This window comes from Microcaecilia unicolor, chromosome 1 (assembly GCF_901765095.1).
Source record: "Microcaecilia unicolor chromosome 1, aMicUni1.1, whole genome shotgun sequence".
Lineage (NCBI taxonomy): Eukaryota > Metazoa > Chordata > Amphibia > Gymnophiona > Siphonopidae > Microcaecilia > Microcaecilia unicolor.
This window is the reverse complement of record NC_044031.1, coordinates 278652760-278673661: the sequence shown is the minus strand read 5'-3', so window position 1 is coordinate 278673661 and position 20902 is coordinate 278652760. Positions and strand designations below refer to the sequence as shown.

The following is a 20902-nucleotide window of genomic DNA, read 5'->3' as shown; positions in this document are numbered from 1 at the left end:
CTGAGAAGAAGCGTAGTGATTCGGCCTCTTAGACTGGTAAGAAGAGACCTAAGCCGAGCTTGGATGTCTGATGCACATCACAGCGGATTATTACCTATTACTGGTAATGGAGATTTTCTCCCTGGTATAGACGGCCTCCGATTTCAAATTTGGCAGCAAAAGGGGATTACTCTTATACAAGACATAGTGGATTCTGCTGGTACTCTTAAGAAATTGGAATCTTTGGGACTTGGTGAATTATTTGGATGGCTAACTTTGCTTATTTACAGCTCTCCCACTATATTGCCGCTATCCCTCACCAATCTCTCGCTGTTGATGTGCCCGGCATGATTGACAAACTTTTTGATATGCCTAATGAAGAAGCTATATCGATTTCGCTACTTCACAAGTGGTTGCTGCAGAGTATTGCACAGAGAGACCTGACACACCTTGCGACGCAGTGGTCCGCCGATTTGCATAAAATGATTTCATCACAAATGTTACTGACATGCATACAACAAATCCCAAAAGGAACAGCTACTGCTGAACTGCGGGAATGTCAGGGCAGGGTGATATTCAGAGCATAAACTTCTAAGTTGCGACTTTATAAAATGGGAGGGGTGGACTCACCTTAATGTGGCAAGTGTGGGGAGCCCAAGAGCAATTATTACCACGCTAGGTGGGACTGTCCGGAGATAAAGGCTTTTTGGGCAAATATTTGTAACTTTAAGAGGCATATAATGAAGGTCCCTATGTCACTGGGGCCTGAAAACGTTCTGTTGGGAGTGAGGGCGCTGAGAGGGGCTGGTGCTGTCCATTATAACGCACTGTTATATAAAGTGCTTCTAATAGGTAAAAAATGCATCTTAATTAACTGGGTAAAACAAGAGGCTCCTACATACTGGCAATGGCGTAACAAGCTACATGCGTTCTTACTATTGGAATTAAGAGATGTTCGTCTGAAACTTAAGCAACAGAGAGAGTTTTACTTAACCTGGCAATGCTACATACATGCCCTTGCACCGCGGGCCCGTAGTGCCATTCTTAATCAACTGGGTTACCCCATTCTGCATGTACGAGAGAAGCGCTTACCAAATGCAGGTGACTGTTGACTCCCTTTGTTGAGGAGATGGGATTCTTATGGTGGGGAAGGGGGGGGCTTAGGATTCGGGGGGGGGGGGGTGGTTGGGGGGTGAGTTAGGTTGGAGAGGGTTTGGGGAAAGGGACCTGGGGGGGGGGGGGGGAATTATAAACACGCTTCATGGCACGTAGTAACTATATAAATGTATGTAATGTATCACATTTATTGTCCTGTATATTATGGATACTATGTACTGTGAAATGTTCCATCAATAAAATTGTTGAAATATAAAACCACTGGGTGTTTTCTGTGACATTGAGGGGAAAATAGCTGATGTGAAATCAAATGTCTCAATTGAGATGAAAAAATCTCAATAAATTATAGAGAAGTTCCCTGACCAGTGCTTTGGCCTAACAGGGCCTCAAGAGCCATGAAAAAAAAAAGAGAAAACAAACTTGCTGAAAAACAAACTAAGGGGCAAGGAAAGAAATAAGGAGAAATTAGATCTTGCGTGCTAATGTTCATTCTTTTAGTTCCTCCAGACTGGCACATATGAATGGGTTATGCACATCTAGCAGCAAGTGGAGACTGAAAACTACTGACTTCCAAGCAACTTGGGCTATGCAGTCTAGAGTCTGTTTGTTTTGGTTTCTTGCTATTTTTTTTTTTGCCTCTCTTGTTTGGCTGGACTATTCAACAGACTAACAACAACAACAACAACAACAACAACAACAACACCTCAAAACCAACATCCATCTCAAAGCTGGGGGTCCTCCAGCTAATCCAGAGGACCAAATGCCCCTGACCAAAACATGAAATACCTCCCCTGTATGGTTGACCCTTTTTTGTTGTTGTTGTTACAGAACCTGGAAACCACACAGCAACCACACAAAAAACAAGAGAAATGAAGCCACTACGTAAAACGCGCCCAATAAAGGGATGGCTCTGTGCTGATCTGGAGGGATTAAAAGAAAGAAAATTAGCAGTTGAGATCTAATTTCTCCTTCTATAGTGCCCCTCCAGACTGGCACAGATGAATAGGAAGTACCAAACCACTGACCATTAAAGGTGGGACCCAGCAATCCCCGCCACTAAAACTCTCGCCCCAACACCGCATCCTGATGTGCTTGCATGTCCACCCGATAGTGACACACAAAGGAGTGGAGAGAGGACCACCCTGCCGCCTTACAAATCTCCAGTTGTGGAATGAGAGTGCTTTCAGCAAAGGAGGCTGCCTGCCCCCTGGTGGAATGTGCCTTGAGGCCACCTGGAACCAGCTTGCTCTTCAACAGAAGCTGAAGATATCGCCTTTTTAATCCACTGAGCTATACAGTGGCTTTAGAAGCCATCTCACTCTATCGATAACCTCCCGCCAAAACAAAGAGACAGTCAGTGCACTAGAACTCCTGCATCCAGCTCACATGTGCACAACACCCTGCGAACATCCAACTTCCGCAACTGCAGTTGCTCCTCGGAACCCTCACATGTTCAAAGGACCGGATAAGAAATGGACTTAATGACATGAAAAGACGATGGAACTGGATGCAGAACCACCTGCTCCCTTGAAAACATGAGGAAAGGAGGTCAGCGCAAAAGGGCATGAAGTTCCAAGATACGACAAGCAGAAGTAATGGCTACCAAGAAGGCCACCTTCAAAGCAAGATCCTTGAGCAAACAATTTGGAAGAGGTTCAAAGGAAGAAATAACTAAAGCCGACAAAACCAAATTAAAATCCCAGGAGAGAACCAATGGCCTGATTGGAGGATGAAAACGACATACCACCCACAGGAATCGAGCAACATCCGGATGAGAAGCCGAATGCTTACCTTGCACTACACCACTGAAAACTATCAAAGCCTCCACTTGAACTTGCAAAGACGCCAGTGCTAGACCCTTGCCAAACCTCCCTGTAAAAAATCCAAGATCTATGGTAAGGACGCCTAAAAAGGAGAAAAATGGCAATCCACACACCAGTCCTCAAAAACACGCCATATCCCACAGATGTAGTGCTCATCCTGGAACCTAAAAGGGTAAAGACCTCCTAACCACAGTACCCCCCTCTTCCTTAAACAGGCCCTTTCAAAAACCAAGCCTAAGACAAAATGGAGCCGGATCAAACATTCGCACAAGTCCCTGGGTCAGGAGACCCTGCGAACCTGGAAGGGGAAGAGGGTCGTCAACCTGAATGTGAACCAGATTTCCGTACCATGGCCTGCAAGGCCATTCCAGTGCAACCAACATTATCAGCCCGCCATGACAACTGAAGCATTGCAGAACCCTGCCGACCAGCGGCCACAGTGAAAACACATAAAGGAGACCCATCAGCCACCTCTGAACAAGAGCATCCAGACCCTCCAACTGGATATCTTTGCACCAACTGAAGAACCGAGGGAGCCTTGGTATTGTGACAGACGGCTGTCAAGTCCATGACTGGAGTCCCCCATGTGTGGAAAATCAGAATGGTCTCAGACCACAGACTACACACTCCGGAATCCAACACGTGCCTGCTGAGATAATCGGCCTGGATGTTGCCCACATCTGCTACACGTGCTGCAAACAGATCTGCCAGATGACAATGCCCAATCCAGAAGGATAGCCACCTCTTGGGCCACCACAAGACTCTTGGTTCCACCTTGACAACTGAAATACACTGCTGCCATCGTGTTGTCCGACAGAACTTGCACCGCCTTGCCCTGGAGGAGATCGATAAACACCACCAACACCAGGCAATTCACCCTGGTTTCCAACCAACTGATCTACCAATGAACCTCCTCGGAGACCATCTACCCAGGGATGACTGCCCCAGACGTGCTCCCCAGCCAGCCAGTGGCATCTTTCTTCACCACCATCCACTGAGGTGGTTCCAAGGCCATGCCCTGGCTTGACTGTAGCCACCACCCTAGGCTATGCTGCACTGGACCTCGTAGAGGGAGGGGAGCCTCCAAGATACGAATCTGAGGAGACCATCTGGAGAAGAGCAAGTGTTGTAACAGTTACATGTGAGCCCTGGCCCATTGTACCACCTCCAGGCTTGCCGCCATGAAGCCCAATGCCTGAAGGTAATCCTGAGATGCAAGAGAGTCAAATCTGACCCTGAAGCTTCTGAATCCATGCCTCCGGGAGAAACCCCTGACCCAGATGAGTATTGAAGTGAACTCCCAGATAATCCAACAGCTGCAAGGGAACCAGATAACTCTTGGCCATGTTGACCACCCAGCCCAAAGATTGCAAGAATTGATCACCTGCCTGGTGGCCACCGAAGTTTATGGAAGGGACTTCACCTAAGTCAGCCAATCGACCAGATATGGATGAACCAAGATATCCTCCTTCTGCAGCACTGCTGCCAAAACTACCAACACCTTAGAAAAGGTTTGGGAAGCCACTGCAAAACCAAAAGGGAGTGCACAGAACTGATAATGTGCACCCAAAACTACAAAGCGAAGGAATTGCTGATGAATATGAAGATACAGATCTCTGTAAGATCCAGAGGGGAAAACTCGCCCAACTGCATCACTACAAATCTAGAATGGAGCCCTCCCCTTTTCGGAACCACAAAATAAATGGAGTAATGACCCTTTCTGACTTCGTTGCTCGCATTGCTTGGAACAACCAACCATCTTGAGGTTGGCCTGCCTCTGTAAAGTTTGCCAGACTGCCTGTACCTTCTTTGGAGCCTGACAAGGAGAATCCACAAAGGCACCTTTTAGAGGCCTTGCAAACTACTTCTAGGACCCACTGTTCAGACGTAATGTGGGTACAAACCCGATAAAACTACTGCAATGCTGCTCCCACCGGAGCTAGCGGGTGGACAAAAATACCTTCACTGGGACCCTGGACTGGATCCCACTGCGGCCAGTTGGAGTCTCAACCACCTCTCTGGTTCCCATGAAAGGACTGAGTTCTCTGGAAAAATCTATTCCACAGGAAGCCCTAGCTCTACCTGGCCTATAGCAGACAGAACTGCCCCTGGGGAGAAAAAAACCCTACCCCCCAATCTGGGCCTATCTTACGGGAGCTGAGGCACCTTTGTCTCACCAAGACTCTTAATCAACTTATCCAGCTCCTCTCCAAACACCACCACCCCCAAAAGGGAAACTTACTGAGCTTAGTCTTGGAGGCTGAATCAGCCAACCAGTCCATTAGCCTTGGAGGCTTCATCAGCCAACTAGCCCCTTAGCCACAAAGACCTGTGGGCCACCATGCTAAGTGCCATCGATTTGGCCAAAGAATGTAGCAAATTGTATGTGGCATCTGAAAGAAAGGAAGAACCTTGGCAAATTCCTGATCCACCAGAGCCAAGTCATATGATGCCCTATCCAACACATGCTCCACCCAGCAGTAACAATGTCTCACCACAGAATGCTACAAATGGCTGCCAGGACTGCAACTTCAAAGCTTGTTTCAACAGTGCCTCCAATTGGTGATCCTCTGGATCTTTGAAAGTCATGTCACTATCAACTGGCACAGTATTTTTCTTTGAGATCACCAAAATCACTGCATCCACCACAGGAGGTGGGGGCCTCAAGGTTTATCTATCTTGCTCTGAGATGGGATATGGTCACACCATAGACCGGTCTACTTGAATAGGGGTATCAGGCACCTTCCATTGTGTCTGGATCACATCCTGGATATCTTGATGTCTTAGCAGCTTTCCTAATTCATTTTATAGGAGATCCACCACTCTTGAAGACTTCTTGGGCTCCTCCTCAAAAAGCAAAACCACAGAAACCCATGCAATCCCAACTCTTAAAACTCCTATGAAAAATTCTAACCCAGAGGAAGCTCTTCCATCCACATATCCTGATCCCCCAGATCTGATTCAGCCAAGGAATCCAATATATCCTTCTTCCTCCGAAAATGGGGGGGGGGGGGGGGGGTCTGTCTCCCTCCATTACTCCCTGTCCCAGAAAAGTTGCCGGTGATTAGGGTAAGGAGGAAGTGGAGAAGAGAGAGAAGCAGAAAGAAATCCTGAACGAAAGCCTCCTAGCTCAGTAGAAGCCTAGGTCCCCAACTTCCGGAGACAAAATGCCTGGTACATAGCCAGGATAAAATCCAGGGGAAAATCCACTCCGGGTGCTCCCTGAGAGACACCCCAAGCACTGATTGGTTGGTGGGAGTAAAATCTGTTCCATACATGGAGACTGCTCAGGGGCCACTGCTTCTGCTGGCAAGATGGTGGCAGTTCCCGCCAAAATCAGAACTGTCATCAAGCCTGGCTCCACCAAACTCAGTGCATTCTGCCACTAGGCCCTGCTCAGCATCTGCCTTAGCTACACTTCCAGCGTGCTCAGCACAGAATTGGCAGACCCCAGTGGCATCCAAGCCCTAGTGGGCACATTCAGCAAACCTCTTCAAACACTGCTCATGACGGTGGGTAGGGTGAACGGGAGCCACAGCCACTCATCCAAACAACTGTGGACAGAAAACGGGAGCTGAGGCAGAGAGGCTGTAAGGATAAGACTACCGAACTCCCAATGTTTTTCTTTTTTTTTAAATTTGTCTTTTCCTTTTTTTTTTGCAAGAAAAGACCTGGCAGACCTCAAAGGCTCTCCAGGCAACCATCTGTTCTCTAACAGCAAGGCTGCTGAGACATCACTAAAAATCTGGAGAGGATGGGGGGAACGGGGGAGGGATCCATCCACCCGAGTTTAACACCCCTCTAAGGCCTCACCAAACCAAAAACCAAAGGAATGCACAGACTTAACACCTCTACCACCTGCTGGAGACTGACTTTCGGGGGACTACACAGCCCACTTACAGGTTGCTTAGAAGTCAGTAGTTCTGTCTCCACCTGCTGGTGGACGTACATAACCCTTTGTCTGTGCTTGTGTGGAGGAATTCTAAAGAAGAAAATATTATGTACCACAAGGGAAGGTCCTCTGAAAAAAAGAATAACATTTGACACAGAGCTCACTAAACGTGACCTCTCTGCTCTGTGGACCCCCCCCCCCCCCCCCCCCCCCGGCTGGTCCTGCATATTCACGTCGGGTGGGAAGGCACTTGTGCATGCGCAGTGTGATGCCGTCAAAGGCTTTTGAAAGTGACAGAATATTGGGTAGCAACTGTACCAGGCTCCAACAGATGACATCATCTATACATGAGAAAAAGAGTCATGCTTGTCTTCGAAGAAAGATAAACACAACAAGCTTGGCAAGGTTGAAGGTCAATGCAAAAGAGGAAGACTGACCATTTGATGGATCAATAAAATAACAGCCGCTATGGATGCCCCTCTTAACAATTAACCAGCTCAATGTAGGCGAAACAAAGCTCAGGACAACTATCCATATGGTTGCAATGAGTTGACCCTAACTCAACCGAATATAACAGGAAAATTATATGTTTGCTAGTAGAAATACCCATCATTACATGATGGGAAGCTTAGATGATTAGGGTTTAAAAATCAGTGTCCTTTTCAGTGCCTTCTTCCCTGAATCTCTCTCCTTCGTGCAAGTCTTCCTTCCCTCTACAAACATGTTATAGGATCCTGAACCATTAATACAGTGGTTCCCAAACCTGGACCTAAAGGCACCCCAGCCAGTCAGGTTTTCAAGAAATCCACAATGAATATCCATGAGAGAGATTTGCATGCACTGCCTCCACTACGTGCAGATCTCTCTCATGAATATTCATTGTGGACGTCTTGAAAACCTGACTGGCAGTGTTGCCTCCAGGACAAGGTTTGGGAACCACTGTGTTAATATGTGCCCATCTAAGGCGTAAGGTAAAATTATGTATAATCATACCTGATAATTTTCTTTCCATTAATCATAGCTGATCAATCCATAGACTGGTGGGTTGTGTCCATCTACCAGCAGGTGGAGATAGAGAGCAAACTTTTGCCTCCCTATATGTGGTCATGTGCTGCCGGAAACTCCTCAGTATGTCGATATCAAAGCTCCATCCGCAGGACTCAGCACTTAGAGAATTACACCCACGAAGGGACACTCTGCCCAGCTCACCACCGCCGAAACGGGGGAGGGGAATTAACCCAGCTCATCCCCACACAAGTGGGGGAGGGGAATCCGTCCAGCTCATCCCCGCGGAGCGGGGGAGGGACACCACACCCGCCGATGCGGGGGGATCTGGCTTATCCTGCAACCGCAACCGCGGGAGGAGCTGACTGACCCTAACACCGCCGAAGCGGGAAGGGTACAAAGCTGCCCTACAGCCGCACGAAGCGGGAGGGAGTGCCGGCAGAATTTTAAGTCTCAATCCGGCCCCGTAAAACGGAGGGGAGAGGAATGCAGCAGCTCACTGTAACACAAACTCGTCTTAACTCTTGAAGAATCCAAGTGAAAAAACTTGAACACGAAGTCTTTCTGAAGTAACTGAAGACTAAACTTGAACCTGAAATGCAACCAGAATAAAAACAGTACAGATATCTGGGAGGGGCTATGGATTGATCAGCTATGATTAATGGAAAGAAAATTATCAGGTATGATTATACATAATTTTACCTTCCATATCATCAAGCTGATCAATCCATAGACTGGTGGGATGTACCGAAGCAGTACTCACCCAGGGCGGGACATTGAAATCCCTGACCTCAACACTGAAGCTCCAAACCGGGCCTCCGCCCGTGCAGCCACAGTCAAACGGTAATGCTTGGAGAATGTATGAGCCGAAGCCCAAGTTGCCGCCTTGCATATCTCTTCCAAGGAGACGGATCCGGCCTCTGCCATCGAGGTCGCCTGAGCTCTCGTGGAGTGAGCCTTCAGCTGGATAGGCGGCACCTTCCCTGCGGCCACATAAGCCGCTGCAATGGCTTCCTTGACCCATCTTGCCACTGTAGGCTTAGCAGCCTGCAGACCCTTACGAGGACCTGCAAACAGGACAAACAGATGATCCGATTTCCGGAAATCATTGGTCACTTCCAAGTATCTGATGATGACTCGTCTCACATCCAGATATTTAAGAGCAGAGTACTCCTCTGGGTAGTCCTCCCTACGAAAGGAAGGGAGACATAGCTGCTGATTCACATGGAAGCGAGAAACAATCTTGGGCAGGAAGGAAGGCACTGTGCGAATAGTCACTCCTGCCTCAGTGAACTGTAGAAAAGGCTCTCGACATGAGAGCGCCTGGAGCTCGGAAACTCTTCTGGCTGAAGTGATAGCCACCAAAAAGACTGCTTTCAACGTCAGGTCTTTCAGAGATGCCCTTGACAAGGGTTCAAACGGCGGCTTCTGCAATGCTCTTAGCACCAGGTTGAGATTCCACGCAGGCACCACTGAGTGCAGAGGAGGGCGCAGGTGATTAACCCCCTTGAGAAAGCGCACCACATCTGGCTGCGAAGCCAGGGAAGCACCCTTCAGGCGGCCCCTGAAGCAAGCCAGAGCCGCTACCTGGACCTTAAGGGAACTGAGCGACAGGCCTTTGTCCAGACCTTCTTGCAGGAACGTCAACACTGAAGAAATTGGAGCAGTGAAAGGAGAAAGAGAGCCTGCTTCACACCACACTGCAAAGATACGCCAAACCCTGGCGTAAGCAGTAGAAGTAGAGCGTTTCCTCGCTCTCAGCATAGTGGCGATGACCTTGTCTGAGAAGCCCTTCTTCCTCAGACGCTGCCGCTCAATAGCCAGGCCGTAAGACCAAAGGGGGAGGGATCCTCCATCACCACGGGACCCTGATGTAACAGGCCCTGCTCCACTGGCAACCGCAGAGGATCGTCGACTGAGAGTCTGATCAAGTCCGCATACCAGGGACGCCTGGGCCAATCCGGACCCACCAGGATTATCCTGCCGGGATGCTTTGCCACCCGGTCTAGTACCCTGCCCAACATGGGCCAGGGCGGGAACACATAGAGAAGCTCTTGTGTCGGCCATTGTTGGAGAAGAGCATCTACTCCCAGGGATCGAGGGTCCCGTCCTCTGCTGAAGAAGCGCGGCACTTGGCAATTGGCCGATGACGCCATCAGATCTAGGCTCGGCTGGCCCCAGCGCTTCGTGATGTCCAAGAACGCCTGAGCAGATAGCTGCCACTCTCCGGGCTCCAAGGTATGGCGACTGAGAAAGTCCGCCTTGACATTCATGACTCCGGCAATGTGGGCCGCTGACAGCTGTTCCAGGTTCGCTTCCGCCCACTGGCATAGACTCATAGCTTCCTTGGCTAGAGGGGCGCTCTTGGTACCTCCCTGGCGGTTGACATAGGCCACAGCCGTGGCATTGTCCGACAGGACCCGTACAGGCTTGAACACCAGTACCGGGATGAACTCCAAAAGCGCCAACCGAATGGCTCTGAGTTCCAGGAGGTTGATAGACCACTTTGCCTCTGCAGGAGACCAGAGCCCCTGCGCTGTCCTTCCCAAGCAGTGGGCTCCCCAGCCCGATAACGAGGCGTCCGTCGTGACGACAATCCACTCTGGGGACACCAGAGGCATTCCCGCAGACAACTTGTCTGTCTGCATCCACCAGCTCAGCGCCTTGCGCACTGCTGGATCCAAGGGAAGACGCACCGCATAATCCTCCGACATCGGAGTCCAGCGCTGCAGCAGAGAGTGTTGTAGTGGTCTCATATGAGCCCTGGCCCAGGGCACTACTTCCATCGTGGCCGTCATAGAGCCCAACAGCTGCACATAGTCCCAAGCCCGAAGAGGAGAGGCTACCAGGAACTGGTCCACCTGAGCCTGAAGCTTGACAATCCGATTGACTGGCAGGAACACTCTGCCCACTTGGGTGTCGAATCGAACTCCCAGATACTCCAGGGACTGAGTCGGGCGCAGCTGGCTCTTCTCCCAGTTGATGATCCATCCCAGGGAGCTCAAAAGAGCAACTACCCGGTCCACAGCTTTGCCGCACTCTGCATAAGAGGGGGCTCGGATCAACCAGTCGTCCAGATAAGGATGGACTTGTACTCCTTCCTTTCGCAGGAAGGCCGCTATGACCACCATTACCTTGGTAAAGGTCCGCGGAGCAGTAGCCAACCCGAACGGGAGGGCTCTGAACTGGAAGTGTCGGCCCAGGACTGCAAAACGCAGAAAGCGTTGATGAGGAGGCCAGATGGGAATATGCAGGTACGCTTCCTTGATGTCCAAGGATGCCAGGTACTCCCCTGCCTTCACTGCCGCTATAACAGAGCGGAGAGTCTCCATGCGAAAGTGCCGCACTTTCAAGGCCCGATTGACCCCTTTGAGGTCGAGGATAGGCCGGACAGAACCTCCTTTCTTTGGTACCACAAAGTAAATGGAGTAACGCCCCTTGCCAAGCTGACTTTCTGGCACCGGAACGACCGCACCCAGGCGGATCAGATTGTCCAAAGTCTGCTGCACTGTCACAGCTTTGACCGGAGACTTGCAGGGAGAGAGTACAAACCCGTCTCTTAAGGGTCGGCAGAACTCCAGCTTGTAGCCGTCTCTGATGACTTCCAGCACCCACGCGTCTGAAGTTATTGTGGTCCACTCGCCCAGAAACGAGGACAGCCGTCCTCCAATCTGCACTGGGGCGTGGACCAATACCCCGTCATTGGGTACGAGACCCTGGGGGAGGACCGGAGGGAGCACCTCCGGGACGGCGGTCTCTGCGAAAGGAATGCTGCTTGGGGGAGAAATTCCTCTTAAAGGAAGAGGGGGCAGAAGCACCCGACCTGCCCGGGCGGTACCGACGGGCTTCCTGAAACCGTCCTCTGGAGGTACCGGGACGAGCACTAGCCCGAGCCCTGACCTCCGGTAACTTCTTGCCCTTAGACGTGCCGAGATCAGTCACGATTTTGTCCAGCTCGACCCCAAAGAGCAGCTTGCCTTTAAAAGGCAATCTAGCCAGGCGGGATTTTGAGGCGTGGTCAGCAGACCAATGTTTCAGCCAAAGCCACCGCTGCGCAGAGACTGTCTGAGCCATGCCTTTAGCTGAGGCTCTCAAGACATCATACAGCAAGTCTGCCAAATAGGCTAAGCCCGATTCCAGGGCTGGCCAATCATTCCTCAAGAAATGATCCGAGGGGGAAGCCCGCTGCACCATAGTCAGGCACGCCCTGGCCACATAGGAGCCGCAAACTGAGGCCTGCAAACTTAAAGCAGCCGCCTCAAAGGACGACCTTAAGGCCGCCTCCAATCTCCTGTCTTGGGCGTCCTTTAGGGCCGTGCCACCTTCCACCGGCAATGCCGTTTTCTTAGTCACCGCAGTGATTAAAGAATCCACGGTAGGCCACAGATAGGCCTCACGTTCACTCACAGCCAAAGGATAGAGGCGGGACATAGCCCTAGCCACTTTAAGGCTCGCTTCTGGGACATCCCATTGAGCCGAAATTAAGGTGTGCATGGCATCATGCACGTGGAAGGTTCTAGGCGGGCGCTTAGTCCCCAGCATAATGGCAGAGCCAACAGGGGCTGAGGGAGAGACGTCCTCCGGAGAGGATATCTTCAAAGTGTCCATGGCCTGTAACAACAGGTTGGGCAAATCCTCCGGGCGAAAAAGCCGCGCTGCAGAGGGGTCATCCGCTCCAGCCGAGCGGGGATCCGTCTCCTCCAAGGAATCCGCAAAGGACCGTTGGGAGACCTCAGACACGCTGCCCTCATCTACATCGGAGGAGACAAATTCATCCAAGGCCTGGGAATCAACCCGAGGGCGTTTACCTCTGGGAACCTCAACCTCTTTACCAGAGGAGGGAGCGGGGGCAGCGTTGTGCATGAGGAAGGCCCGATGCAGCAGCAAAACAAACTCGGGGGAGAAACCCCCCAGACTGTGCACCTCCGCAGCCTGGGCAACAGCCCTAGGCGCGCTCTCAACCGGCGCTCGCAATAGCGGGGGAGAGACATGCTGCGCATCCAAAATGGCGTCCGGCGCGAAACTCCGCGAAGGAGCCGCGCGGGAAGAACGGCTCTTAACTTTAGCCGCTTCTGTGCCGTCGCCCAAATTAAGGGCGTTCATGGCATTAATGTCTCCAACCTCAAGGGCGGCCCAAGAAGAAGCCGTCCGAGCCGCGTGGCCGGCCAAGATGGCGGAGGCGAGGAGCGGGGGATGGGCGTTTATGGCGGGAAAAACCGCCACGCCGGAGGAAGGACCGGGACATGCATCGGTCGCGAAACTGTCACCCACCAAGGGCGAATCCGGCTTGAAGACCCCCGCATCCCCTCTAGAAGCGCTCGAGCGACCCGGGGAGCGACCCTTTGCGCCCTCGCCCTCCGACGCCATGAGCCACGAGGAGAAGAATCGGGGAACCCCCGCCCGCTATAAAAAGGTAAAATTACCTGCTGTCCGCTCCGAGTTGTAACGACCTGGTGTCTCAGTGAGTAGCTGCAATAGACGCTTAAATAAACGTCGAAATAAACGCCTTTAAGGCCGTTCAAAATTTTTTTTTTTTTTTTTTTTTTAACGGAGCCAGCGGGAGGGGGGAGAAAAGGAGGGACCTGGCACCACCAGGTTTGCACTTGCTCAAAAGAGCCCTCAACCCCAGGCACTCAACAAAACCTAAAGATTAGGCTTGGAGGCCTAGCCAGAGCTGCTGCTGTGTGTGACCACCACCTGCTGAGATAGAGAACATACTGAGGAGTTTCCGGCAGCACATGACCACATATAGGGAGGCAAAAGTTTGCTCTCTATCTCCACCTGCTGGTAGATGGACACAACCCACCAGTCTATGGATTGATCAGCTTGATGATATGGAATGGGTGGTTAAGCTGTGCTGGCAGGTGGTATGTCTGTGGTGTGGAAGAAGAGGGGGAAGGAAGAAAAGGGTTTTTGGAAATGAACAAATGTGTGGGTGGGAAGATGGGAATAAGTGTGGTTTGTGAGAGTGGGTTCAGATATGTGTGGAAAGGTTGTGTACGAAAGCTGGAATACACTCCTTCCCCCTTTCACACCTGTTATCCTTCTTTTTCTCTCTCTCTCTTTGCTTTGTCTTCTGGCTTTCCCCAAGCCTAATTCATTCTGGTGGCCCCTCCATTTTAATTGTGCTGATCAGTGACTGGAAACAGTGCTTATTCAGTTTGTGGTCATGGGTGCAAATCACCCCTCCCCTAACTCGGGCCACTGTCTTCCAGTAGAGCACTGTTTTCAGCTATTGGGGCTTTGGTTACCTGTCAGCTACACTGGCTCCATGCTGCCATGCACTATGTGCCCTCTTCCTGCACATACACATACCAGTTAATAATGTGAACAATAAATTGCCTTATATATATATTTTTTGTTTTGTTACATTTGTACCCCGCGCTTTCCCACTCATCGCAGGCTCAATGCAGCTTACATGGGGCAATGGAGGGTTAAGTGACTTGCCCAGAGTCACAAGGAGCTGCCTGTGCCTGAAGTGGGAATTGAACTCAGTTCCTCAGTTCCCCAGGACCAAAGTCCACCACCCTAACCACTAGGCCACTCCTGCTTGAATATGCAGATTATTCAAGCATCTAATACTGAACTTTCCAGATGTCTAAAAATGATATACTACTCCTCCTGAACAAGATGTCAGAGAGAGGAACACTGTCATTGTTGCTATTAGATCTGTTCTAATTATATAGTGCTCTCTTGACATAATAGACAGCTGTGTGGATGAAATCTGCATGCTTTCTTTTTAAACCCCTTTCATAGAAGGCTAAGAGGATAGGCAGTGACAAATTTTTTTGTGGTTTAGGAAAAGGTTTCTTACTTTCAGCCATAGGTTTAACAATCTGCTTCTAGACGCATGGAATACTTGGAAAATCAGTCCAAGAGACTTAACCTGCGTATTATAAATTTTCCAAAATCACCTTTAATTTCTCCTGTACAAATGGTTAAGAAATATTTGGTGGAGATTTGGGGGATGCCCGACACATCATTGCCACCTATTACAAGAGCATACTATCTTCAATTTACTGGTAAACCACCAGAAAATTTGAACCCTCAAGATTCAATGAACTTGACGGCATTCTTGGAATCATCATTAGAAGTGGTTACTCAGAGAACCACTTTGTTGGTAACATTTGCCTTGCAGCTAGATAGAGATGCAGTACTCAGGTTGTCTTTGAGACACTTGAATTCTTTATTTTTGGGTTCAAAAGTTAGGGTTTTCCCAGACTTCTCTAGGGAAACCCAAAAAAGACGTAAATCATTTCTTGTATTGCGTCCAAGAGTTTTAGCTCTTGGAGCAAATTTTTTGTTGAAATTTCCTTGTGTTTGTAGGATATTATTGCAAGCAAAACATTATCAGTTTTTTGAACCAAAACAACTGGAGGACTTTCTAAAACGTAGAGAGGGTATAAATGTGAAAGTTTAGACCTGAATGTAACACTGTATAGCAACTTGGATTAAACCGCCAGAGCTTGGCGCAGTCTTTGGTTTATTAGGTATGAGGATAAATCTAGCTATTGGGGTTAGAATTATATATATATATATATATATATATATATATATATATATTTCTTATTTCTTGGATCAGATTACTTTGATTTTGTGGTTGATATTTTTGAATCTATTTTCATATATTTCTTTTTCCCCCCCCATTTAATTCATGATGAACATTTGCATATATTGTGTATTACTATTCAAGATTGAATATTATGTATTATAAAATTCTATAAATAAAAAAAAAAAGGAGGTAAGATAGTAAAGTTAATGATGGCACTAAATAGGCCAAATTGGTCTACTCAGTTTACCAAGTTGATGTTCTTCTATGGGGGGGGGGAAGCATACAGAATTTCCATATCCAACACAACATCTTCTCTCCCTCCCCACTTCTTGTCTTTTACCTGACCCCTCAAATCTTTTTCTTATTGTTGCCCTTCATATCTGTCCCAAGCATAACCATGATCTGCTTAAGTGGGAAATTTCAGACATTGCAATCATCATCTATTATTCTTAGAAAGCAAACACTAAATCTAACCAGAATTCACTGTTACTTGGATTTCAGAAAAACAGTTGATACTATCCTGTATGAGCTCCTCATTGAATAAACAGAGTACCATGGGATCGAGTCCCAAGCTGGTTGACTGGCTTCAGAAAAAATTGAGTGATAAGAGCCTAGTGATGAATATAATTCACTCTGAGGAGAGAAAGGTGACTAATGTAGTGCGTTAAAGACTGATCCTAGGGCCATATCTGTTCAATACCTTTGAGTAATATTTTGTGTGTGCGTGGTGTAGAAGGAAAACATCAGGTCTACGTGATTTACAATCTACGAATAATGTAACAGAAAGGAACTCCATTTTGGTGACAGAAAAGAATGACCAGCTTGACTTGACCAAGGCAACACAAAGTCTAGGAACCACTCATGTAGTTGTAGAACTTGGGTCACCATTTGAGAGAGGCCCAGCACCGCAATCTGTTCCTCCTTGCTTGTTAATGTAATAGACACCAGGTTGTGAATTTGAGCTAGGATAATCTTACTGGCCAAGCAAACTCTGGGTTTTAGAGCAGTCCAAGCAGCCTATAGCTTGAAGGAAAGCTTATCAAATGAAGCTTTCCTCAGACAACCAAAAGCCCATCTATATGAAATCCCTATTCTAGTTTGGGAACACCTACAGACAAGACAAATTGAATGAGATGATTTTGGAAAGTACTTCCTATTGCTAGATTTGATTAGTTCAACCACCAGGACAGAGGCCCCAAGAGGTTTGAGGATGAGCACTAAAACCCGTTACCTGTGAGCAGTTTGAGTAGCTTACTGGGCCTATTCCATTTTGAGACGTACCAAGGAAGGTACATGTACTGTTGACACAGTCTCAACATGTCCCATGCTGATGTCCGACTCATTATTATCTCCTTCACCATGGACAAAGAGATCCAACCTGGTAGGAAGATTCTTGCATGAGTTGTACCTAGAAGAGTGCCTATGAATTCCAACTGAGGTGAAGTGGTAAGTGGAACCTTAATGATTCCAAAACCCAGATGGTTTCAAATACTGATTGTTGATCAAGAGCTCATTTCAAGAAGCAGCTCAAATAACAGTTCACACTGGATGTACATGTCTACTCCAGTTTGCTGAGGTTTGCTGCACCATAGTTAAGCATTTTGTGAACATACATAGAGCAGACGATAGGCTAAAGGGCTAAAGATTATAGCAATATTAGAATCTTCCTAATTCAAATCAGAGATACTTCTTGGGACTTGGATGCCACTATGTGGATATAAGCTTCAGGGCATCATTAATCCTCAAGAAGTACTTTGTCAAGGAGAGGATGGTGGATGCTTGGAATGCTCTCCCAGTGAAGATGGTGAAGCCAAAAACAGTGATGGAATTCAAAACTGTATGGGATAAACACAGAAGGGTTGACATTCAAAGCGATTTAACAACGCAGGAGAGGCTCTTGAGTGGTTAAATGCTTGTGCAGGGCTATCCACTAATATTCAGTGATACTTAACTAGATAGTGCCATTGAGTATTACCGCTAACCGCCAAGAATAATGCTGGTGATTTGGTGGGTAGTCTGGAAGCGGAGGTGGCATTTATGTTGTTAAGTGCTGATTGAAATGCATCTTTCAGTTCATCTCCAAAAGTATTTTCTTTTCTGCATGGCACATCAGTGATCTGTTCTCGCGCATTACAACATAAGTCAGATGCTCTCAACCAAGAGGGTCTGCAAGTTCCTATAACTATTGCGGAAGCTCTTAATGCTGTCTCAAAAGTATTAAAAGTTGACCTGACAATGTGCTTTCCAGAATCTTAACCCCCTTGCCCACTAGGGACTTAAGCTTTTCAGATGTCTTTTGAGGGATGGAATCTGAACCTAGTCTTCCACAAAGTGTCTTCTGTGCATTGTTACATGAAGAGCTAGTTTAAAAAAAAAAAAAAAAAAGAGACAATCGTGAGAGGATTGTGAAAAATTACAAGAGGATCTTACGAGACTGGGCGTCTAAATTGCAGATGACGTTTAATGTGAACAAGTGCAAAGTGATGCATTTGGGAAAGAGGAACCCAAACTATAGCTACGTAATAATGCAAGGTTCCACATTAGGAGTCACTGACCAAGAAAGGGATCTCGGCGTCGTTGCTGATAATATGTTGAAATTCTTTGCTCAGTGTGCTGTGGTGGCTAAGTAAGCAAATAGAATGCTAGGTATTATTAGGAAAGGAATGAATGGAAAACAAAAGTGAGGACATTATAATGTCATTGTATCGTTCCATGGTGTGACTGCACCTCGAATATTGTGTTCGATTCTGGTCGCCGCATCTCAAAAAAAGATATAGTGGAATTAGAAAAAGTACAGAGAAGGGCGATGAAAATGATAAAGGGGATGGGACGACTTCCCTATGAAGAAAGGCTGAAGCGTCTATGGCACTTCAGCTTGGAGAAAAGACGGCTGGGGGGAGAAATGATAGAGGTCTATAAAATAATGAGTTGAGTGGAATGGGTAGATGTGAATCGTTTGTTTACTCTTTCCAAAAAATACTAGGACTAGGGGGCATGTGATGAAATTACAAAGTAGTAAATTTAATACAAGTTGGAGAAAATGTTTCTTCACTCAACGTGTAATTAAACTCTGGAATTCGTTGACAGAGAATGTAGTAAAGGTGGTTAGCTTAGTGGGTTTAAAAAAAAGGTCTGGATTGTTTCCTAAAGGAAAAGTCCATAGACCATTATTAAATTGACTTAGGGAAAATCCACTACCATTTCTGGGTGGGATAATCAGAATAAAATGTGTTGAACTTTTTTGGGATCTTGCCAGGTATTTGTTGGAAACAGGATGCTGGGCTTGATGGACCTTTGGTCTATCCCAGTGTGGCAATACATATGTACTTATTGTTAAAACGTTTCCTTCGAAGAGAGTTCAAATTAAGACCATCTATCTTCAGGGATACTAAAGAGTGCATTTTTATGTCCATGTTCTAAACTGCATATTGGAAAAGCGATCAGATTGGTAAAAATCAAAAATCGTGTCTTACCGATAATTTTCTGTCCTTTAGTTGCAGCAGATGAATCCAGAGACTTGTGGGTTGTATCCCATCTACCAACAGGTGGAGATAGAGAGAACTGAACTCTGCCTTATAGGACAGTCAGTCAGTATTTCTCATAAAGCAGAAGAAAACAGTAAGCATAACATTTCTCCTCCCTCACAGTATACAAATGCAACTGGAACCACAGAAACCTTCTAACCTAAAAAAAGGAAGAGAATCGCCCCAAACCAGCCATAGCAGCAACAAGGTCAATCAAAGTGACCCAACAGATAAGTGACATCAAACCATTGCCCGGAGATTTGGGGGGGGGGGGGGGGGGGGGGGCTCCTGGATTCATCTGCTGGGACTAAAGGAAAGAAAATTATCAGGCAAGACATCATTTTTCATGCCTTAGCGTCTGCAGCAGATGATTCCAGAGATTTGTGGGATGTAGCAAAGCAGTCCATAAGTAGGGTGGAAAGCCACAAAATCTCGATGAAAGAACAGACACCCCAATGAAGCGTCTGACTGCACAGTGACATCTAGGTGAAAGTGTCTAGGAACAGTACGTAGAGAAGACCAAATTGTCAGGCAACTAGCTTTCCCCTAAGCAAAAAAACAAAGGTGAGTCTCAGCCCAGGAAATTGCCAGGGCTGGAGAGGAAGCACCAAGAGGCTGTCCAGAGCCCGGCTCCCTGCTAGGAGGAATGGGAATGTAAGCCAGTGCCCCAGCGAACTAGAGTCACTGAGAAGCTGTCTAAACCCCTCGAGGGCTGGTGAAGAAGAGGATCATAAGATCCGAATGGCAAAAACCCAATGGCAATCATGAGATACCAAAGTCAAATGCACTGACCATTCAGGACTGCAAGCAATCGAACTCCGTGCCTAACCATCCCTGAGACAGGAGGAAAGACAAAGGGTGTCAGAGAGGACAGGAGGATACCACCCTCTGGAGAAAAGGGAGGACTGTGCATATTATACACCCACCTCTGACAAAACAATAGAGAAATATATCCCGAAAAGAGAGCTTGTAGGGCCACCCACATGAGAGCAACAAGGAAATAGACTTTAGCATCCACGTCTGCAGAGTAGTTTGTCGCAAAAGCTCAAAGAAGTCATGCAGTAGAAACATAGAAACATGACGGCAGATAAGGGTCATATGACCCATCCAGTCTGCCCATCCTCTGTAATCCCTAGTTCTTCCTGTTCCTAAGCGATCCCACATGCTTATCCCATGCCTTTTAAAATTCTGGAACAGTCCTCAACTTCACCACCTCCACCAGGAGGCCATTCCACGCCTCTACCACCCTTTCTGTGAAATAATACTTCCTTAGGTTACTCCTAAGCCTATTCTCTCTTAACTTTGTCGTATGCCCCCTCATTCCAGAGCTCTCCATTTGAAAAAGGCTCTCTTCCTGTACATAAATGCCCTTGAAATATCTAAACATTTCTATTATGTCTCCTCTTTCCCTCCTCTCTTTCAGTGTATACATGTTGAGGTTCATAAGCCTGTCCCTATAATTTTTGCATTCAAGACTGCTTACTAATATCGTAGCCACCCTCTGGACTGACTCCATCCTGTTTAAATCTTTCCGTAGGTTCGGTCTCCAGAACTGCACACAGTACTCCAAATGAGGCCTCACCAGAGACTATAACCTCCTTTTTCCTGCTGGTCATGCCTTTCTTTATGCACCCAAGCATCCTTCTGGCTTTGGCAGTAGATTTTTTACCTGTTCGAAAGCTTTAAGGTTGTCAGACACAATCACCCCCAAGTCCCGCTCTTCCTTTGCACACTGAAGCACTACACCCCCTATACTGTACCGTTCCCTCGGATTTTTGCGACCCAAGTGCATGACCCTGCATTTTTTGGGATTAAACCTTAGTTGCCTGAAGCATAACAATAAGCAGTTATTAGGGTCCTTTCGCGGATGAAAGGCCGGGAGTAGGATTGGAGAAAACAAATGCTAAGAGGGATGGATGTGTGGTAGACTGGGATCGATTCTCAGAAGACTTTGTTCTTGAGGAGCTAGCTAAACTAAAAGTAGACAAAGCGACAGGGCCTGATGGGACAC

At 47.7% G+C, this 20902-nt stretch overlaps 1 protein-coding gene across 5 annotated transcripts in view; it reads right to left on the bottom strand.

Moving 5' to 3' along the window:
* RBFOX2 (RNA binding fox-1 homolog 2) overlaps positions 1–20902 on the bottom strand; it is a 769335-nt gene that overhangs the window by 119693 nt on the left and 628740 nt on the right. The gene's annotated exons all lie outside the window — the stretch shown is intronic.